The sequence below is a fragment of the Miscanthus floridulus genome, unplaced genomic scaffold, assembly GCF_019320115.1.
Source record: "Miscanthus floridulus cultivar M001 unplaced genomic scaffold, ASM1932011v1 os_1338, whole genome shotgun sequence".
Classification (NCBI taxonomy): Eukaryota; Viridiplantae; Streptophyta; class Magnoliopsida; order Poales; family Poaceae; genus Miscanthus; species Miscanthus floridulus.
In genome coordinates, this window is record NW_027097664.1 from 1 (window position 1) to 22424 (window position 22424).

Consider the following 22424-nt stretch of genomic DNA (forward strand, 5'->3'; position numbering starts at 1 on the left):
TTTAACCATCATAATAACTATTCATGTATAGAGTACCGTACCCTCTTTTTCTGTCTCTGAGTGAAGCTGAGAGTTTGTTTTCATCTAAATGGGCAGGCTGTGGAATGAAGCTGAGGGGAGATGATCCAGGTACTATGAAAGATTTTGTCCTTAGTATTCAGAACTCTGTGAATCAGCTTAAATTGCACTCTGGTGTTCGAGAAGATGGGAAGACTGATATATGTAGCAGAAGAGTAAGTTTATGTTGTTCAATGCACCTATTTAAGAAGCATCACTTTCCACGTAGGTTTTTAATTTGTCTGAATGGTTTTCACTTACTGCTCAGATGGAATTTATGCTTGAGACCATATGTGACATTAAGAACAATAAGAAAAGGCCTAAAGAGGATCCTTCACACCATACTCGAATAAAAAAGTGGCTTCAAAAGGTTTGAACCAGAATGACTTGCCCATCATCTGTGTTATGAATTGTGATTTCAGAATGCACTTATTTTATTTTATTTTCCTTTTTTACATATTGACAGCTTAAGGCAGAAGATGTCCTCTTGGTGGGCTAACATGGAGTAGGCTTTTGGACCCTGATAAGAAAGGGCAATGGTGGTTGTCTGGGGATGTTCCATCCACAGTAGCTAATGTCGAAGATGTTGCAGCTGTTACAAGCAAGGATGTTGTAGAGACACAAAAACTTCTTCAGCTTGCAGTGCCTCAGCGGATGAACACTGACATACGAAGAGCAATCTTTTGTATTATAATGAGTGCTGAAGACTATGTAGATGCTTTTGAGAAGCTCTTGAGGCTGGGCCTTTCTGGGAAGCAGGCATGCATCAATGTTCGATTAGTTGTTGTGCATGTATTTGACAATATTATTGATGTATGCCTTTTCCTGTGCTTGATATGCAGGACCGAGAACATTATAAGGGTCATTGTTGACTGTTGTCTGCATGAGAAGATGTTCAATAAGTATTACACAGTCCTTGCTTCCAAGCTATGCAACCATGAGAAAAATCACAAGTTCAGCTTGCAGGTATATTGTTGTATTTATCATGTTTGCTATTTATATTAAAGCTTGTTTTGGCTCAGAAATTACTTTTTCTCAGGTAGCTTATGTGGATTTATTTTACGTGTATCCATTTTTAGGCCACCCCTTTCTGAAATAAATGAATTAGTATGAATCGACATTCTATTATGACAGCTCAAGACGTCAGTGAATTTCAACTTGTGTTTTTCATATTGGTATGGTGCTAATACCACATTAGCATTGCCAGATGGTAGCTTACATGGACTAACTCGGATTTGGAAAGAATCTTGTCTAGCTATTACTTGTAGTGCTTGCAGCCTTGCTTTCAGCATAGGTGGTGATCAAAGGCTCTCTTTCTGATTATTTGTTTTCTACTTTGTTCAGTACTGCATCTGGGACCATTTTAAGGAGCTAGATAATATGGAGTCAAGTCGATCCATGAACCTTGCAAAACTAGTTGCAGAGATGCTGTCAAACTTCACGCTCTCCCTCGCAACTCTGAAGGTGGTTAACCTGGCCAACCCAGTGGAGATGACTCCAGCAAGGATCTCACATTTCCAGATGCTGTTTGAGACCTTACTACAGAAAGATGACGCACGGGTGTGGAATGTCTTTACTCGTGTCGCCGGTCTTCCGGAGCTCGAGATATTGAGGGATGGCATTGTGCTGTTCATCAAGCAGCATGTGATGGCCGAGGACACCGGGAAGGACTTGGCTGGCAAATTCAAGATTACAAAGAAGGCGCTTGACAATACTGCTGGAGTTCTGATGTAACTCTGTCTTTGTGGACCATTCTGGGCATCTTTAATCCTGTGTTCTCGTTTTTGCTTGTTCCTTCAGGGATAAGCCGTTTCTGTAGAGAACGGTTCTGGTAGATTGATGCCCTGTTATTAGAACGCTTCTCCAAGAGACCTTTCATGGGTTTTGAATGCTTACCAAAAGTTTTGATGATGAGTGGTCATACGTTATACCATTTCTTAGATTGGAAATACTTTCTGTTTATTGTTAGCTGCACATGAAGATCCTTCTACGGTATCTGAACTTGAGCTTGCAAATGCCGACATATATTCTGCACATTTCAACAACACGCCGTGTAGATTGTTTGCCTTGTTGGGCCAGACACAGATATAATTATCTCACGTGACCCGCACGTGATGGCCCCCCCCCCCCCCTAACCGAAAAGCCTATAGAGGATAAGAGCTCGCCGCTCACTCTCTAGTCTCTAGGTAGGGGACGGAAACAAACACCCAAATCAAACCACGCGCGTCGCCAGCCGCAGCAGCAGCAGCAATGGCGTGCGTCGCCGCGCTCTTGGTCTCCCCGGCGCTCCTCCCCTTCCCCTCCACCGCCTCGTACACGGCCTCGGCCTCCTGCTCGTGCCGCCTCCGCCCCGCCGTCGTCGCCCGCGCGCCGCGCCAGCAGCCGCGGGGCCGGCGCGCGCTCCGGCGCTTTGACGAGGTACCTTGCGTCTCACTACTTTGTCAGTGGCTCTTGCCCGACGCGCGCGGTGCGACTGCCAGTTGTGCTTCTCCTTCTCTGGAAGGTGCGGTGCCGACTGAAACTTTGCTCCTGTGTTGCCTGTGGGCGTGGGGTGCCCGTGCGCGCAGGTGGAGGGGGTGTCGAAGAAGCGGCGCAGCATGGGAGGCGGTAGCGGTGGCGGCGGGGGGGGGGGGGGGGGGGGGGGGGGTCGCAGCCGTCGTCGTCGCGCAGAGACAGGGGGCTTGCCGTCGATTTCAAGGAGTCCCAGGTCCGAGGCGCATCCATTTTTCTCTGTTTGGTTTACACTTTACAGGCTGCACAGTGCATGCTAGTCTAGAGAATTGAATACTGCTTAACAGCTGTAGTTCCAAATTGAATGAGGGTGCCAATTAGCTTTTTTACATGATGGAGTAGAATCTATCCCAGCCTCTGCATCCAGAGTAGAATCAATGGCAATTAGAGCGAGGATGAATATTTCACTTCATTTCTGCTTCCATGTCAACATGCTTACTGTTGTTTGGCTGGGTGCCTGGGTGCTTTGGGTTACCCTATACATTGTCGTCTGTGTGGATTGTATGCTGTGGCCTGAGGGTGGGGTGTCGTCTGTTCAAACTATTAATTGCACTTCTCCATTCTGGATTTGAGTCAGTTTGCACTTTCTTTTTTGTAAGTTCACCGCCTCAGTTATAAACCATGCTCTCTTCAGTCTGAATGAATCTCTTATGGTGGTTTTATACTCTTTCATCATCTTATGCATGTGCCCATGCACCTGTGAGTGCTAATAAACACACCCATCTTCATCCATGTACATTTCTTCTTCTTCCTTTTCACTGCAATCCACATGTATGCTTGATTAAATGTTGCCCCAAAATCTTACAAACCTTCTCTTATGCTAACTGTGCGGTTACATCAGGTTGCTGACTTTGATGATCTTGAAGAGGACAAATTCCTTAATGCTGTTGTCAAGGTAGGCTTCAAGAATACATGCCCCTGGCTATTGATAATGCTTACTTTTCCATATTATAGTAGTCTATATTTCATCAAGATATATTCATGTGTGCGCTAAGTACTGCTTTGTCATATTCGTATTGCAACTTCCTTTTCAGTATATTATGTCAAGCACAGGGCTCTAGTTTGCTCAAAGATCTTGTTCTGTTGAGTAAGACTTTGCTTTGTTTTGTGATTAGTCATGTCCTTTTCACCTGAATTAGTTTCTCTCCTGTTAGGTCTACTGCACTCATATCGCACCCGATTATGGTCTTCCTTGGCAGAAGCAAAGGCAACATTCAAGTAGTGGGAGGTAAGTGTTGAACTGTTGATATAACATGTGTGTATCTGGTTCAATTGCTGATTTTACTTCTTCCATATAAAAATTTCATCTGTTGTGCATTTCTAGGTGGGTGGGGATGTATGCAGGTGTGGAATATAAATTATCATGATGCAATAAGTGATTTCATAATTTTGTAGAGATTAAGTTGCAGCATTTCCGTTCTTGTACTGATTAGACCACTTGCGACTAAGGCTGTAAACATAATGATGTTTTCATTGTGATAGGCATCCTGCTTTAGTCATCAACATGCTAGGGCTTTTGTGATCACATTAGTTGATTTTGGTACCTTTGTTTATCTTATGACAGATATTCTTACCTTACATGTTTTGAAATTTATGCATATCTTTTGGATGAGGCCACTCATTTTGAAGATTATGATTTTCACATGTCTTGAACTTAGAAGCTCTTTGTGTATCTTACATGACATGTCATTTTACAGTGCTTTTATGATTGGGGATGGCAAACTCTTGACAAATGCACATTGCGTTGAGCACTACACCCAGGTGATTATTCAACTGGGCAGCTTTATCTCTTCATGTTTTTATTTTACTTCGGTTTGTCACTCTCTTTTTCTGTTACTATTTTGATTTAAAATTTTGAGCTACTAGCAGTTGAAGATATCGATGTACCATTAGTTTTTCTATGGATAAGAGTTTAGGAATGTCAGTTAATTTGTTAAGGTAAGGCTGCTTCTCGTTGCAGGTCAAAGTAAAGAGAAGGGGAGATGATAAAAAGTATATTGCCAAGGTAAATCACCTATAGCAATGCTGCTTTCAAGATTTGTCAAAATATCTTTTTTTTTCTTGAGTGCGCAATCAAAATGTTTATGCAATGAACATTGAAATTCTCTTGAAGTAAGGTAACTATCAGTTTATTGTGAATCTGAATTATCTGAAACAAGATTTGTGCTTAAACCCTGGATCCCTAAGTCTGTCTTCTGTTCATTTTCTTACATCTAATATCCATTGCAAGTCAACTTAGCTTTTCAACCATATTCGACTGTACTGGTGGGACTGGACTATTGGAAGCTCCACCATTGGGACCTGGGAATTATTAAAAGAACCACAATTGTAATTATTTTTCTAATTTTCAATATTACTCTTTTGAGACCAACATTAAAAGTTACCACATATGCTTAGGAATCTTTTGAGCAAGGTATTTGACTATTTTATTTAATTTTATAAAACTTGACTTTGTAAGAAGTCAACTGACAAAGTGATTTACAGGTTTTAGCTAGGGGTACCGAATGTGATCTTGCATTGCTATCTGTTGAGAATGAAGAGTTCTGGAGAGGAACAGAGGCACTTCATTTTGGTCGTTTGCCATGCCTTCAGGTAACCAATTATCGTCATGATGTGTTTACTGGACCTTTAATGATCTGTGTAATGTGAATATTGGGTTTTTACCCTCTCTGGCTAGTCACCACAGGTACAGTTAAACGCTTAAAACTATAGTTCAGGCAACTTTTTGGTAACTTGCAACTGTAACATGTAGTGCTTGTTAATAGCACATGAACACCATAAAAGTTTCTGTCAGAGCTGAAGTCATTATTTGCTCTTGCTTGTTTCTAGTTATATATGAAAAAGTACTTCACATTTACTTCATGCTGTATAACATTGCTCTTATGTTCAAACTTATGACAGGATTCAGTAACTGTTGTGGGGTATCCTCTTGGTGGAGACACTATATCAGTAACAAAAGGCGTTGTATCACGCATTGAGGTGCTATATCTTGGATGCTTCAATTCTCTGTATCTGTCTTTTTCATTTGACTCTTGCCTCAACGAGGAGAAAAGCAATGATATTTCTTGCATGCAGTAGCTGTATAACAACAACAACAACAAAGCCTTTTAGTCCCAAGCAAGTTGGGGTAGGCTAGAGTTGAAACCCAACATGAGCCCCTAGTCACGGTTCAGGATGCAGTAGCTGTATCATTTCTCCAAAATGTTACACCTGATCCCATGCTCCTTTTTAGTTGTCCAGTGCATGTTGGTAGGATTAAGAACAAATTATGCTATGTTTCATTGATTCCTGACTTCCTGTGATCAGTTCTGACTTCTGAGTTCATTTGTTTGGGAGACTGGTCCATCGTTTTTTATTCTCCAGTCATATACTGCTGTCGTCTTCTATATCTGGTTAGGTGTAGCCATAATCATCTTGGTCTTCAATTCTCAAATAGTTACTATTTTCCAAAAAGAATGAAATAAAAAAGTGACTAGTTGTCAAATGACTTATTTTTTCTGCGTTGAACTTGTATGCAGAAAGATAGCCCAAATACAACATTGCTTTAGATACATTGAGAAAGCGAAGCACTGTTCTGAAAATGTTCTCTAATAATTATATTTGATATATATTCAACCGAATGATTGAACTTACACTGTTTCCTTTGGAATAGCCCAGGTCACTCCATATGCACATGGGACATCAGATCTTCTTGGCATTCAAATTGACGCAGCCATAAATTCTGGTTTGTCCTTTGCATCCGCCTTAAAAAAAGGCTCACTAGTCTGCTATTTGCTATACGATGATATTTAGAGCATTGACCTATCTTCGTCCTTACCAGAATTCCTGGAAATGATGAGCTGATTTGTTGTCCTGGTCTTTTGTTTAGGAAACAGTGGGGGACCAGCCTTTAATGAACAAGGGGAGTGCATTGGTATGGCATTTCAGGTACTTTTACTCGGTCACATTACTGGTACCTGGACAGGTGACTTGTGGTTTTGGACATAATTGATGGACAACCCAGTATATCTGAACAGATTAAAAACATAGGTAGATTTATATTTTAAAATCAAATAGCTACTCAACTTTCAGAAACAGGCATAGTTCTGGATTTTGATATGCTCTGGTAATGATCACTCTATATAAACTTGAATTGGTATTTACCTTGCTTATGGATCAGAATCACATGCGTTCATTTTTCATTGTCTTCTTTGAGGGTACTTTTATGCTTTAGATCAGGGTATGCAATATATTGCTTCCACCAGTTACAAATACTTGCCACTTTGACAGTTTTATTTGTTCACAAATACTTTCCACTCCACATTTTAGCAATATTTCCCATTTTGCGCTTTTTAGTATTTCTTCAGTCCTCTCACTTCACCATCAAGAAGTGGGTGCATGACAAACTATTTAACGAAGTTTGCCATATGCTCAACAACAACAACAAAGCCTGTCAGTCCCAAGCAAGTTGGGGTAGGCTAGAGTTGAAACCCACCAAGAGCCCCTAGTCACTCCTATTCAAACATAGATATCTAGGTATATCTCAAGCTTTCAAATCTCTTTTTATTGCCCCCCATGTCAATTTCGGTCTACCTCTACCTCTCCTCACATTATTAGATTGGCTTAGGACTTCACAATGCACTGGTGCCTCTGAAGGTCTCGTTTGGACATGGCCAAACCACTTCAACCGATGTTGAACAAGCTTTTCTTCAATTGGTGCTACCCCTAGGTGGTCACGTATATCATCGTTCCTAACTCGGTCCATTCTTGTGTGACCACAAATCCATCGCAACATACGCTTTTCTACAACACTCAGTTGTTGAACATGTCGAATCTTTGTAGGCCAACATTCTCATAGCCGGTCTAATCGCCGTTCTATAAAACTTGCCTTTTAGCTTTTGTGGCACCCTCTTGTCACAAAGAATGTCAGAAGCTTGTCTCCACTTGATCCACCTTGCTTTGATTCTATGGCTAACGTCACATCAATATCTCCATCCCTCTATAGCATCGATCCTAGATAACGAAAGATATCCTTTTTAGGAACCTTCCAAACTCACATCTCCCTCCTCCTGTGCAGCTCCGCTAAAGTCACATCTCATGTATTTGGTTTTAGTTCTGCTTAATTTAAAATCTTTAGACTCAAGGGTCTGCCGCCACAACTCTAGTTTCCTATTTACTCCCGCCTGTCTTTCGTCTACTAACACTACATCATCAGCGAATAACATACACCAAGGGATATCCCCTTGAATGTTCCTGGTAATCTCATCCATTACCAAGGCAAAGAGATACGGGCTCAAGGCTGATCCTTGATGAAGTCCTATTTTAATTGGGAAGTGATCTGTGTTACCATCATTTGTTCGAACACTAGTCACAGCATTGTTGTACATGTCCTTGATGAGGGTCACGTACTTTGATGGGACTTTATGTTTGTCTAAAGCCCACCATATAACATTTCTTGGTATCTTGTCATAAGTCTTCTCCAAGTCAATGAAAATCATATGTAGGTCCTTCTTCTGCTCTCTGAACCGCTCCATAACTTGTCTTATTAGGAAGATTGCTTTTGTGGTTGACCTTCTGGGCATGAAACCAAATTGGTTTGTAGATATCTGCGTCATTCCTCACAGGCGCTGCTCGATGACTCTCTCCCATAGTTTTATAGTGTGGCTCATCAACTTAATTCCCCGATAATTAGTGCAACTTTGGATGTCTCCCTTGTTCTTGTAGATTGGTACCAATATGCTTCTTCTCCACTTCTCAGGCATCTTGTTCGATCGAAAGATATTGTTGAACATCTTGGTTAGCCATACTATAACTATATCCCCGAGACATCTCCACACCTTGATTCGGATACCATCAGGGCCCATCGCTTTGTCCCCTTTCATCCTTTTCAGGGCTTATCTGACCTTCGATTCTTGAATCCTTCGCACAAAGCGCCTATTAGTGTCATCAAACAAGTCGTCCAGCTGAACATTGGTGTTCTCGTTCTCACCATTGAATAATTTATCAAAATACTCTTGCCATCTATGCCTAATCTCATCCTCCTTCACCAAGGGCTGCTCCCTCTCATCCTTTATACACCTAACTTGGTTGAAGTCCCTTGTCTTCCTATCGCGAGCCCTAGCCATCCTATAAATGTCCTTCTCCCCTTTCTTCGTACTCAAACATCGGTAAAGGTCCTTGTAGGCACGCCCCTTTGCCTCACTCATCGCTCGTTTTGCAGTCTTCTTTGCCACCTTGTACTTCTCTATGTTGTCTGCACACCTGTCCTGGTACAAGCGCTTATAGCACTCCTTCTTTTCCTTAATAGCCTTTTGCACATCTTCATTCCACCGCCAAGCGTCTTTCGAGTCGCATCTGCTCCCTTTGGTCACTCCAAGCACCTCTGAAGCAACCTTCCGAACGTATGTTGCCATCTTCTCCCACATGTTGTTTGCATCGCCTTCATCCTTCCAAGGGCCCTCATCAATAACCCTTTCCTTAAAGACCTTTGATGCCTCCCCTTCCAATTTCCACCACTTCGTTCTAGCAACCCTAGCTTGTTTGTTCCTACGAGCTTGCACCAGAAAGCGGAAGTCAGCCACCAGCAGCTTGTGTTGAGAGACCACACATTCTCCAGGTATCACCTTACAGTCCACGCATGCTTGTTTATCCCTCCTTGTAAGGACAAAGTCGATTTGACTAGAGTATTGGCCGCTACTAAAGGTCACTAAATGGGACTGTCTCTTACTAAAGAAATTGTTAGCTATCATTAGATCAAAAGCTACAGCAAAGTCTAAGACTTCCTCTCCCTCCTGGTTCTACTACCATAACCGAAACCCCCATGAGCTGCCTCGAAACCTGCACTTGAAGTACCTACATGGCCATTAAGATCACCTCCTATAAAGAGCTTTTCGCTACTAGGAACAGCTCTAACCAAGCCATCTAAGTCTTCCAGAAAAGCCTCTTAGCACTCTCACCATGGCCTACTTGTGGGGCATACACACTAATTACGTTTAAGACCATATCACTAATAACAAGTTTAGCTAAGATGATCCTATCCCCTTGCCTCCTCACCTCCACCACACCATCCTTGAGGCTCTTATCAATCAAAACTCCTACTCCATTTCTATTTGAAGTTTGCCATATGCTAACAGAAAAAAACTCACCTGCAAAAGTTTGCCCCCACAGTATAATTTGCTCCCCCGGGAGTTGAACCCAGGACCTGGGTGCTACTTGAGCCCTGCTAACCAGTCAGGTAGCAGGCTCTTTCGCATATGTTCATAGAAGATAGTAATTAGATATGAAAGGCACTTTTTTGCGAGGGTAGTTATAAAATACAAACTTCAATCATGTTAGAGAAAAGTAACGATTGCAATGGTGATCAGTGTTTGATCAAAGATTCAGATGACAAGTATTTGTTAACGAAGGTAGTAGCACTAAGCATGATGATACACAAATAGGTAGACTTAATTGAAGAGGATGCAAGTGTTTTTTTTTCTTTCTATTTTCTTTCTCATTATGTGTTTTGTTTAGGTGTACAGGTCAGATGAAGCTGAAAATATTGGATATGTTATTCCAACTACAGTTGTATCCCATTTCTTAAATGACTATCAGAAAAATGGAAAGTACACAGGTAATTATTCTTTGTTTTAAAGATAAGCAAGCAAAAACGGTGTCTACTTTACCTAGTTAGCTACAGATATCGACCTATTCCCTTTTTTTTAATAAGTTGGTTTGTAAATTCAACCAGACATTTCAAATAGATGCTACCTTTGCACTACATAAAGTCAGAAGGAACTTCCCTTGAAGAAAAATTTTATTCATTAAACATGTTATAGTTAGTTCCTAATTGTAAGAATATTGAGTGTGCATTACTTAGTAAAACCGTATTCCAGTACACTAACTTTGTGAGATGTCTAGCCCTACTATGTTGAAGTTGTGCTCAATGTTTCCAAAAAATATGTAGGATTTCCTTGTTTGGGTGTCTTACTTCAGAAATTGGAAAATCCGGCATTGCGTGAAAGCTTAAAAGTACCTTCAAGCGAGGTAGGCTACCTGTATCTTATGAACTTCAACTTGTAAATATTGAAGTATATATTTTCAAGTGTACTCCGATGCACACACAAGCACAGTTCTAGATGGTTTAGCCGCTCTTTCCCTGTTGAGACCTGTGTAATCTATGGCTGCACTGATCATCTTGCATACTGTAGGTGCTCCTGTACTTCCACATTTGATAAGCATGATATTGTTGAGAGTGGTTTGAGTTATCACATACCATGAAATATCCTATATTGCAATAAAATTAAAAATAAAAGCAGATAAAGAGATAAATTATGCCTTAGTAGTTAGTTAAATGCACCTTGTTGTTTGTGAGTTAGTTACATTAGGTGGGATTACTACTTGGTAGTTATGGTTTCTGGCTGAGAGTACCTTGCATATCCATACAGCGTTCTAAAAGTTGTTATTTTAAAATTATCTAGAAAAAAAATTGTCCTCTAAATACTAATAGTTGGTCCTTAGCTTTGAGCACAGCTCTAAGCTTAGTCAGTTAGTCCAGTGTGTCCCTATGACATGCCATCTTGCTTTTCTCTTGAAGGGTGTTCTTGTTCGTCGGGTTGAGCCTACTGCTCCAGCAAGCAGTGTTTTGCGAAAGGTAACATTCACTAATATGATCCAGTTCACAGATTTGAATGCCTTCAGTTTTCCTTGTTTTTTATTGAAATGGATCTTTCTGGGTTAATGATTGTCCAAACTGTATTTGCTTCGTCTGTTTAAGCTTATCAGTTTGTTTTGTCTCCAGGGAGATGTAATTATTAGCTTTGATGGCATCGCAGTAGGATGTGAAGCAACAGTACCGTTTCGGTCCACAGAACGGATTGCTTTCCGCTATCTCACAAGCCAAAAGTAAGTTTTGTAGCTTATTCCTGATAGCTTTCATTCTTTTCATAATTTGTTGATGTTATCTTTTGCAGAAAACATTGCTTTTCCCTATGTTTCTTAAACATTTTTTATATGCGGCTGAACCTTCGAATAATGACAATTTTATGTTGTCCAAAGTTTTGTATTTCACTTTGGTTCATCTTCCAGAAACAGTAATGATTGGATATTGTGTCAACATGTGATTAGGCATTATATGCGAATCACGTGCTTTGGGTATGGATGGGTAAAATTTATTGTTCAGTCACCCACTGGCATATAAGCCTCAATCCACCATGCGGATTGGGGTGGACAAGCCCTTATGTGGAATCCCTCTTAATGTTATAGGCCTCCTCTGGATATGAATACATTGTTACAAACTTGATCCATCTAAATCATCCTTGTTTTGTTTCCAATGCAATGTGTATGTTCTATATATCTGATATTCTGTTGCATCTTTATTTAAAATCTATGGAGCTACATCTTTTCCTACACTAGAGCATGTGTTGCAGTAAAATTTGATGGTTTCATTATTCAGGTATGCAGGTGATATTGCTCAGCTAGGAATCATTCGTGATGGCAATTCCATGAAAGTCCAAACTATTTTGCAGCCAAGAAAACATTTGGTGAGATACTGAAAACCCTCATCTTACCAAAAACTTGAAATGCAAATTTCACCGGTGCACTTTTAACAAGAATCTGAATTCTTAATTAAGGTGCCGTTTCATGTCGAGGGTGGCCAACCTTCTTATCTGATAGTTGCCGGCCTTGTCTTCACACCTTTAACAGAACCATTTATAGAGTAAGTAACCAGTGGACTTCCCCTTTTAGGACTAGTGATATCATGAAGCTTTTAGTTACTAAATCATAAATTTTTGTTCATGTACAGGGAGGAGTGTGAAGATACATTAGGGGTAATTTCACCATTAGCATGCTAATCTTGCTTGCAGCTTACTTTTGTCCTGAGGCATGCATTTTCTTATTGTTAGTGTTGTCATCTTATCTTCATATACAGTTGAAATTGTTAGCAAAAGCACGTTACTCTCTAGCAACCTTTGAGGGCGAGCAAATTGTTATTGTCTCACAGGTATGCTTTATTTTGTGGCTAGTTCAGTCGACTAATTTTGTGGTTTGCTATGCTATTATGCTCTTGATTAACTACTGCCATCTAGGTTTTGGCACACGAGGTCAACATCGGATACGAGCACATGGGCAATCAACAAGTAAACCTCTTCTACCTTTTGGTTGTCTTTCTTATGCGTGTGAATTGGAATTTACGGGTTACATTGACCAATAATGTTACCAGGTCATGAAACTAAACGGAACCACAATAAAGAATATCCATCACCTTGCTCATCTTGTGGACAGTAAGTACTGACTGCCTAATGTTCAATGAATTCCTAACACCTTCAGATTCCTTTCCTTCTCACCTTATCATGGTTTGACTCAAATGTGTAGCTTGTAAAGATAAGTTCCTGACGTTTGAATTCGAAGACGACTTCCTTGTTGTTTTGCATCGAGAAGAAGCGGCTGCTGCATCATCAGACATTCTCAAGGAACATGCCATACCGTCTATACGGTCATCTGATCTATCAGAACCATATGTAGAAACAAAGAATAACATACAAAAAACAAGCGAAGATTTTGGTGAAAGTCCTGTCACAAATTTTGAAATGGGAATCGATTGTCTCTTGTGGGCATGATCATTCTTTTTTAATGGATGAGCTACTGAGCATGAAGTTTCAGTTAAATCTGCAGTGAGGCCAGTGAAATGAAAGCATGTGCCGGCGAACAATGGCGGCAGGAGTACTCTCCCATTGTGTAGGCACACACGTACCTTGCGGCAAAGCTGAGTCATGTTGTATGTTAGCATAGACAGAATTAAGAGTTATGTTGTACATTAGGAGCCACAGGATGATTTATTCATCTTCATTTTTTAGGCAGTCAGGAATTGAGGGATTGTACAATTGTCCATCAGCAATCCTGTAAACCTCTGGACTTGCAAATATGCAATAGATCGTCCAGAAATTTTGTTGGTTTTACGCCTGCTCTCTTATTGATATTGCAGAACAAAGAATATCTATAGGATGTCATGTTTCCTTTAGTTTTTGTAATTCATGGAGTTATGCTTTATATAGTTTATTATTCAGAGTTGCTAGAGCCATGTGTCCAGAAGATGAATTGCTTGAGTTTTCTTAAGGTGAAGGACCCGGCTACTAAACAGTCTGAAGAAAGTCTATTGCCATACATATCTGATTTTTGATAGTTAATTGGGCATCGTGCATTATAGTTTAGTTGTTATACTATGTTTCAGTTTTGTTTATTCATATCACCTGAAATTTGTACAAAATGAATTCTGGTTTGCTGTATCAATGGGTGCTCTGCCCTCAGGACTGGAGTACCTCATCTCAGAAGATGGGATAAGCAGGCGAAAGTGGACATGCTTCGTAGCATCGGGTAAGGGAACGAGCTGCGGCTGGCACCTGGCAAGCACGCATGAAGGCATGAAGGTAGCAGATTCAAATCTGATTTCACACCTTTGTATTTGTAACCTTTCAGACCATGTACATAACGTATGAATGACCATGTTTAACAAGCAAATGGAGTTGCTTTGAATCCAGTGCTAATGACTTCGGTATGATAACATCATAATTTAGGATTGGGGCTCTTGCGTTTGTACCCTCGTTTTGTATCGAAATTGTGATTTTACCCCTATTTTTTGACTTTGTGAATTTACCCCTACTGTGCCATTCACGAAGCACCAGTTTGTCCCTACTCCGTCATCCACCCCTAACGGTGTTAAACTTTATACAAAAGGACATGAATGCCCATGCGATTTTGCCCCTGTTTGTTATGCATAATTGTGATTTTACCCTGATTTAGAATTAGACTTTTTTATTGTATGCTGACAATTGATTAAATTTGGTCAAACATATTTGGCACAACTTACAATTATTTAAAATATTTCGATATAATCTTTTGTGTGGGACCAAAAATCTTCAATGTATAAGAATGCATGTAGAACATCGCTTAACAAACTGTATAAGTAGATGCATGCACTGATAACCTTAGTACCTTACCACATAGGAATATCATACAGTACATGTTTTTTCAGCAAAAGTAACCGCCATACAAGTTGCTTCCATATCAGAGCCCCGTTTGCTTCTGTTTTCATCACCAAAATCCATTATAGGCAACACTACCGTGCTGGTACTGATCGCTGCATCGGTATTGCCGGTGGAACAATGGCCGTCCCTACGCGAGACAGCGGCGGTGTCGCAATCTGTCTCCGTAGGAAGACCAGGAGGTTGTACCTATAGCCGTGCGGAACGCTGCAAGGGCAAGCTGTCAGAGCAAGACATGAAGTCGTCGGCCATTCCCGACGAGCCGTGAAGCAAGGCGCCAACGTGGCCATCCTTGCGGTGATGCGGGGAAGAGCAAGCGTACACGAGTGCCAGTCTGGCGCCTGCGTGCGTGCCCGGGTCCAGCAATTTGGCCCTGAAATGTCAACTCAACATTTGGCATCATCTGTCCATTGTATGTCTGAAGAACTCGCTCTGCAGCTGCACGGCTTATAAATTCAACAAAACCATAGCCCTGAAGCTGTCCTGAATTCTGGTCACGGATGAGCTTCACATTTTGAACCTGAAAAATCATGTAAATATGAAGTAAAGGGTCAGAAAATCATGAATGCATGGGCAGCATACATCTATAAACACCAATCAGAAAAAAAGTTCAGGACTATACCAAACAGCAGTGGTAAACACCTCCAAATAATATGATTTAAGGCTCGGAAGAACTAGCTGTGTTGCCTGGTATCTCTCTTATCTTAGAACTTTAAAAGTGACACCATGGCAAATGCTGAGAGCTACTCAACATTTTAACTATCATTGCTACTGCATTGCCAATTGACTTCTCATTTTTTGGGGCACATTCTTGATTTATTTCTAGGTAAAACAACCACGCAACATTGTCCTATGGAACAAGAAACAGGTTTTCCTAACAACTCTAGATATTGTCCTCATATTATATATACAAAGATAAATAGGATTTAGATCTTCACTCATTGAGTTGGAGACTAGCAACTGAAACTTACAGGATTTAGAAGAAACTCTTCTTTGTATGCACTATATTGACTCCGCTTCTTTTCTAACTCATAAGCCCATAAGGAACGATCAGTTGGCAAATACCCCCAAAAGAAGCTGCACACTATAAAAATAGTAGAATAAATATCTCATGTAGAGAGTAATTAGATAACAAAAATTGATGTAAATTGTACAGACATACTGCCAGAAGCTCCTAGAGTGCATGCTTAATCATGACGGTTCACAAAACAATGCATGATACATAAATTGGGGTCAATGTGGAATGCAAGCCATGGTAAACCCACACCTATCAGAATTAGAACATCAAATGGACACTGATGGTAATCAAACACAGGACAAGATTGAATATAAGATATAGCCCAGGAGGGTAAAAAAATAAGACAGTTTAGTTTTCACTTCCACTGAAAAAGGCCAATGAAACCTTTTCAAGGTATATTTCTTACACAAATTTTCATTCCCCATTTACCAAACAACCACCAGCCCTGCAGATCCCTACGCTCTTGTGACCTTAAGAAACTACACACTTTGTAACTCTATCTCCATGTCTCAATTCAACCAAAAAAACTTGACGACAGACATAAGTCAGCTATGCAGAATGAAAAAAATGACCAACAGTTTGAGCTGTGAACCTTTCTCCTTCCTCATTTACCTCACCAGCTCAATCTCTCACCCATCAAATTACAGTCTAAAGCAGTGCACAAAGGACATTGGCTCACTAACACAGGACACCCGTGTTAATGGTACTATGAACAATTCGTATTCATACTAATAATTACTAAATTTGTAAAATAGAGATCTCTGTAAAATAAGACCCCAATCAAATATCATCGCTAAACCCTTGCAGCGCAACTAGGAAATGCAGAACTCCGAACTATCAACCAAAATTCGCAATACAATCAGAAGAGAATGCGAGTGGGGACCTTCCAGAGAACAGGTCGGACACCACCACCCCCCGAGGCAGGCTAAGCGCCGCAGCTCTCCAATGTTCACCACCTTCTTCGACAACTGCACGCACCCACAAGAGAGTCAATCAAACAGGAAAAGCTTAGTGAGAATCCAAGCGATAACCAACACCCCGCTTTTCCTGCACGCACCGTGGCCTTGACGTCGGAGAGCAGCTGCGCCCGTATCACCGCCACTGCGGGCGCGAGCCTGGGGAGGAGCGGGGCAGAGTGAGGATGAGCTGCGCCGCCGCCGGTACTCCTCAAACCCTAACACGTGAGCCGGCCCGCCGGAGTGTGGCGGAGGGAGGAGGAGACGCGCCAAGGGGGGGGAGTGGGAAGGAGGGAGGATGAGCCACGCTAGGGGGAGCGGGAAGGAGGGAGGAGGAGCTGCGCCGCGGCTGCACGCCCGAAGCCCCCGCACCGCACGTCGCGTGCCAAGCCCCGCGGCCCTCGCGCGCCACGTGCCGAGCCCCGCCGCCGCCCCCGCGCGCGACGAGCCCCGCCGCTGGGAGCCGTTGCCGCACCGCGCGCTGTGCGCTGCCCAACGCCGCCGCCGCCGGATGCCCCCCGACGCCCCGGTCGATGCAAACCGGCCCCGTGAGAAAGGCATAGTTTCCCTTATGGAAGCTGAATATAAGGATAAGGGGCAATTTGGTCTTTTCGCCTTTGTTTTTTCAAATTTTGAATTTTTTTAATCATTTATTCCACGATCATCTGACGGCATCCAAACCAGGGGTAAACGGATGATTCAATTCAAAATAGGAAGGGCAAAATCACAAAGTTGAGAAAACAAGGGTAAAATCACAATTAGACTCCTGCATAAGGGCAGAAAACCACCATTTTCCCTTTAGGATTCATGATACAAAACTGTCTTCTATATTTTAAAAACTGTTGCAGGAACCCAACAAATATGCTTCCATTTTTTCCACTTAGAAAACACTACTAACTCCTTTTTTTTGAACTATTGGAGATGCTCTAATGACTTTGGTATGTTTCGCATCCAAAAAATGCTGACTCCAGAACAAGATTGGCTGCAGCAGCAGGATCACTGTCCAAATAAAAAAATGGCACATTCGCACAGAAGGCAATGCTATCAACCTAGATAATGAAGCCCCCTGGAACAGATATTCACATTCATCAATGCAATACTCATACATAAGATGGGGACAAGATACATGATAGTATATAGTGTATAGTAGCTCAAGGACGCTTGTCCACTGCAGAACAGTGGGAATCTTCAGATAGATGAAATTGCTTCAGGCAGAGTGAAAAGCCACCATCAGATAGATCAATTCTCAGTCCTTGTTGAGAATGCACATGACAATTGTGGAAGCAACCGAAAGTGACAAACCATATGGAGTGATCCAGAAATTGGCACAAAATAATTAGAGTTATGCAACGACTAAGCAGTTTCTGAGGAGCATAACTAGAGCACACCAACCAAACACAATATTGTACTCTCACCGTTGCGAGTACGGACAAGATTTAGGGAACATTGTGCACTCAAGGGTCAACGCCACAGGAGGAACTAGTAACAATCACAACTAGCAACTGATCATCCCCAAGACTTCATAAGAATCACTGAGAGTCTTCCTTTTCCACCATCACCTCTGCAAAAACATCTTATGCTGTGCTGCAGGCTGGAGCCTACCGTCACATTCCTACACCAAACTCAAAAGGAAGCATCTCCAGCAGCCCACCTATCCCCAATCCATCAACCATATTGGGGGAGTTGGCTGAAAAAGTTTGCTCCAACAGCTCCCCTTTCCCATCCCCATTAATTGGTGATCACCAAAAATCACCCCAACTCCCCCCAAATAAAGGGGAAGATGCAGCTCCCCACAATACCTCACCCGCATCCCAAGCGTGGCGACTTCGGATCGGCCTCCAGCTCGCGCCGTACTCGGGGAAGAAGGCTCCTCCGGTGTACGCACCATGCCCCCGCCGCCACCTGAGCGCAGTGGAGGTGCCCGTCGCCGGTGGAGGTGCCCCTGTCGCCGGTGGAGGTGCCCGCCGCCGGTGGAGGAACCGGATCTGGATCTGAGGATGAGGGCAGCATGAGCGCAGTGCGAGGGCGGGGAAGAGCAGCATGAGCGCAACGCGAGGGCGGCTGAGAGCAGTGCGAGGGCCGAGAGAGGAGAGGAGAGGCCGCTGCTCAGCGAGGAGGAGAGGCCACGGCCTTTCGCGAGTCGCGACGGGTGGGGAGCGGGCTTTTTACATATTTACCTTTAGTACGACCGCCACCTACAGGAATCGCACTCTTAGGATGACGCTTACAAATTTAGCCGTTTTAGTTCGCGCTCCTTTCATTTTTACCACTTCCGCCTATGTGGCACGCCAGCTCGTGCTGACACGCTGGCACCGGCACGGGAAATGACTCCGCTGCCCCCGGCCATCTTTCAACGCCAGCTCATGCAGGACGATCTCCTATACCCGATGCTCACCGTGGAGGAGACGCTCATGTTCGCCGCCGAGTTCCGTCTGCCCCTCGCTGCCAACCAAGGAGAAGAAGAAGCGCGTGCAGGCGCTCATCGACCAGCTCGGCCTGCGCAACGCGACCAACACCATCATCGGCGACGAGGGCCACCGCGGCGTGTCCGGCGGGGAGCGCCGCCGCGTGTCCATCGGCGTGGACATCATCCACGACCCCATCGTCCTGTTCCTCGACGAGCCCCCTCCGGCTCGACTCCACCATCGCGTTCATGGTGGTCAAGGTGCTGCAGCGCATCGCGCAGAGCGGCAGCGTGGTGGTCATGTCCATCCACCACCGAGCTACCGCATCCTCGGCCTCCTCGACTGCCTCCTGTTCCTCTCCTCGTTGGCCAGACGGTGTACTACGGCTCGCCACGCGCGCTGCCGTCCTCTTCTTCTTCAACGACTTCGGCAAGCCCATCCCTGGCAACAGAACCGACACGGAGTTCGCGCTCGACCTCATCAGGGAGCTGGAGATCATGCCGGACGGGGCCAGGGACCTCGTGGCACAACAAGAAATGGCAGACGCGCATGCCTCCCAAGGCGAAGCACCACGACGGGCACGGCGAGAAGCCGTCGCTGTCCCTGAAGGAGGCCATCAGCGCCAGCATCTCTCGCGGGAAGCTCGTGTCCCGCAACCGACGGATCCGTGTCTGTGCATTCGCCCGGGGAGTTGGCGGCGCCGGCGGCCCGGTGTCGAAGTTCGTGAACCCGTTCTAGGTCGAGATGGGCGTCCTCACCCGTCGCGCGTTCCTCAGCCACGAAGCGCACGCCGGAGATCTTCATCATCCGCCTAGCGGCCGTGATGGTGACGGGGTTCATCCTGGCGACCATCTTCTGGCGCCTGGACGACTCCCCCAAGGGAGTCGAGGAGCGCCTGGGCTTCTTCGCCATCGCCATGTCCACCATGTTCTACACCTGCTCCGACTCGCTCCCCGTGTTCCTCAACGAGCGCTACATCTTCCTCCAGGAGACGGCCTACAACGCGTACCGGCGGTCCTCGTATGTGCTCTCCCACACCATCGTCGGTTTCCCGTCGCTGATCGTGCTCTCCTTCGCGTTCGCGCTCACCACGTTCTTCGCCGTGGGCCTGGCCGGCGGCGCCGACGCTTGCTTCTTCTTGTGGCCATCGTGCTGGCGTCCTTCTGGGCCGGCTCTGGTTCGCGACGTTCCTCTCTGGCGTGGTGACAAACGTGATGCTGGGTTTCCCCATGGTGGTGTCGACGCTGGCCTACTTCCTCCTCTTCAGCGGCTTCTTCATCAACCGGGACCGCATCCAGCGGTACTGGCTCTGGTTCCACTACCTGTCGCTGGTCAAGTACCCGTACGAGGCGGTGATGCAGAACGAGTTCAGCGACCCGCGGTGCTTCGTCGGGGCGTGCAGATGTTCGACAACACGCCGCTGGCGGCGCTGCCGGCGGTGCTCAAGGTGCGGGTGCTGCGCACCATGAGCCAGTCGCTCCTCCGACAAGGTCGCCGCGTTCCCGCCCCATCTTCACAGAGAGAAAGGGAGAGGGCCACGGCTCGTCTAATTGAAATGGCCGGGGGCAGCGGGGTCATTTCCGTGCCGGTGCCAGCGTGTCGTCAACGAGCTGGCGTGCCACATAGGCGAAATGGTAAAAATAAAGGAGCGCGAACTAAAACGGCTAAATTTTAAGCGTCATTTTAAGAGTGCGATTCATGTAAGTGGCGATCGTAATAATATAAATGTAAAAAGCCCAGGAAAGAAAAGATATCCAATCTGACATGTAGGTCCGTATTGGGTATGTGTATTGATGATATATTGGAGCATCTCCCGCAATTATAAAAAAATAGTATTGGTGATCACTAATATTATTCTATTAGAGATGAAATTTTGGTGAGCTACTGAAGATGCTATATACCAGGATACCAACCTAACAAATAGTAGTAACAATTAAGCTTTTGAGCAGTAAAACTAGCATAATCATTTTAACTACAAAAATTAAAGGTCATATCATCACTGTAATAAGTAACTTAAACAAGTAGAAAAATGTGAATGAAGGGCTTTGTTGATATTGCTGCGTTTATAAGCAGGTATAATTACTCAAGAGTTGCATGAGGTACCCACCACTGACTAGTTCCCCACTACATCAACCGCCTTGCCCACGCGATTGTGTAAGGATAGGTCAGCGCCCCATGGGCTCCACGTTTGGCAACTTCTTGAGCTTCATAGTTTCAAGATCAACGGACAAGAGATGATTCCACTGCCGAAAGAACACAAGGTCAGCGGCCACCCCGATGACACCAACCTCATTCATCTCCGTCAGTGCATTGTGGAACCTCATCGATTTCTCCACCCGCCTCCATACCATCCCACCATCACCGTCCGCTGTGCCAGCCCACACCCGACGCGGAAGCCGATCATAGTGAGCAGCAGGGGAGGACATTGACATCCTCCTCTTCCCCCTGTCGACGGCGTCGATCGGAGCTCCCGCAGGCAGGCGGGAGGTTCAAAACCGAGAGCTCCATGGACGCCGTGCTGAACGCCACCATGCGCTCCCCGCCCTCGAGCCTCCAGTTACAGCGACCGGTTCGCCTGCATCACCCCGGGAGCCGGCGGCTACATCGGCTGGCACGCGATGCCGGCGACGTCGGCCCCAGGAGAGCTCGCCTGAGGTCAGGACCAGCGCGCGCAGCTCGGCGAGGCGGCGTCCCGTGAAACGCCAACCACTCGGACTCCGACGAATCGCCGTCGTCGGAAGAGGCCGTACCCGACGGCGCGCCCGGCAGGAGGCGCGGGGAGGGAACGCAGCGGCAGAGATCGGATCCGCGATGGCGAGTTCATGGGACCCCAGGTTCTCCAGGAGAAGGCGGCCGTTGCGATAGTCCAGGTGCTTCCACGTGGATGCGCCCTGGCCCCCGCCGCCGGGAAGGAAGGAGAGGGCAAGTCGCCACCGTCGGCGGCCGCTGCCGCAGACGCGAGGAGGAGAAGCAGAGATGGGTACGAATGGGATTTGCCGCCGCGCGGTTAGAAGAGGATGAGGCAGCCGAGGAGGCGCGGGCAGGAAGAGGGGTGGCGGCGGCGGAAGCGGCGGAGGGGGCTTGCAGGCGGCGGCTGCGCGGAGGAGGTCGCGGAGGCCGGAAGGCGGATGAAGACCTCGCGGAGGAGGTCGTCGCCCAGCACGACGACGGGGCGCCGGCCGCCGGAGCCATGCGGCGATGGCGCACCTGGGCCGGAACCAGAATGGACCTGTAAGTCTGTAATTGATGGTGATCAGGTGATGGTGAATGAAAAATGTATAAAAAAAGTCCACGTCACCTCCTCGAATTTTTTCGAACCTCTGTGAAAGTCTGTTTTTACTTTCTCATCTCTAAAACCGATAAACAAAACCTCCTAAACTTTAAAACTTCGTTTTACACCACCCACCGGTTATAAACATATTCAAGAGCGGTTTATCTTTTATCTTTTTATTTATTTCATGCTTAATTTTTTAAATCA

The 22424-nt window shown here is 44.9% G+C and overlaps 4 pseudogenes; 3 read left to right on the forward strand and 1 right to left on the reverse strand.

Annotated features, from left to right (window-relative positions):
- Positions 1–23: 23 nt before the first annotated feature.
- Positions 24–1968, forward strand: LOC136533946 (uncharacterized; annotated as a pseudogene).
- A 169-nt stretch (positions 1969–2137) lies between these two features.
- On the forward strand, positions 2138–13484 carry LOC136533945 (protease Do-like 2, chloroplastic; annotated as a pseudogene).
- A 5423-nt stretch (positions 13485–18907) lies between these two features.
- On the forward strand, positions 18908–20621 carry LOC136533943 (ABC transporter G family member 5-like; annotated as a pseudogene).
- A 449-nt stretch (positions 20622–21070) lies between these two features.
- On the reverse strand, positions 21071–22138 carry LOC136533944 (uncharacterized; annotated as a pseudogene).
- Positions 22139–22424: the final 286 nt, after the last annotated feature.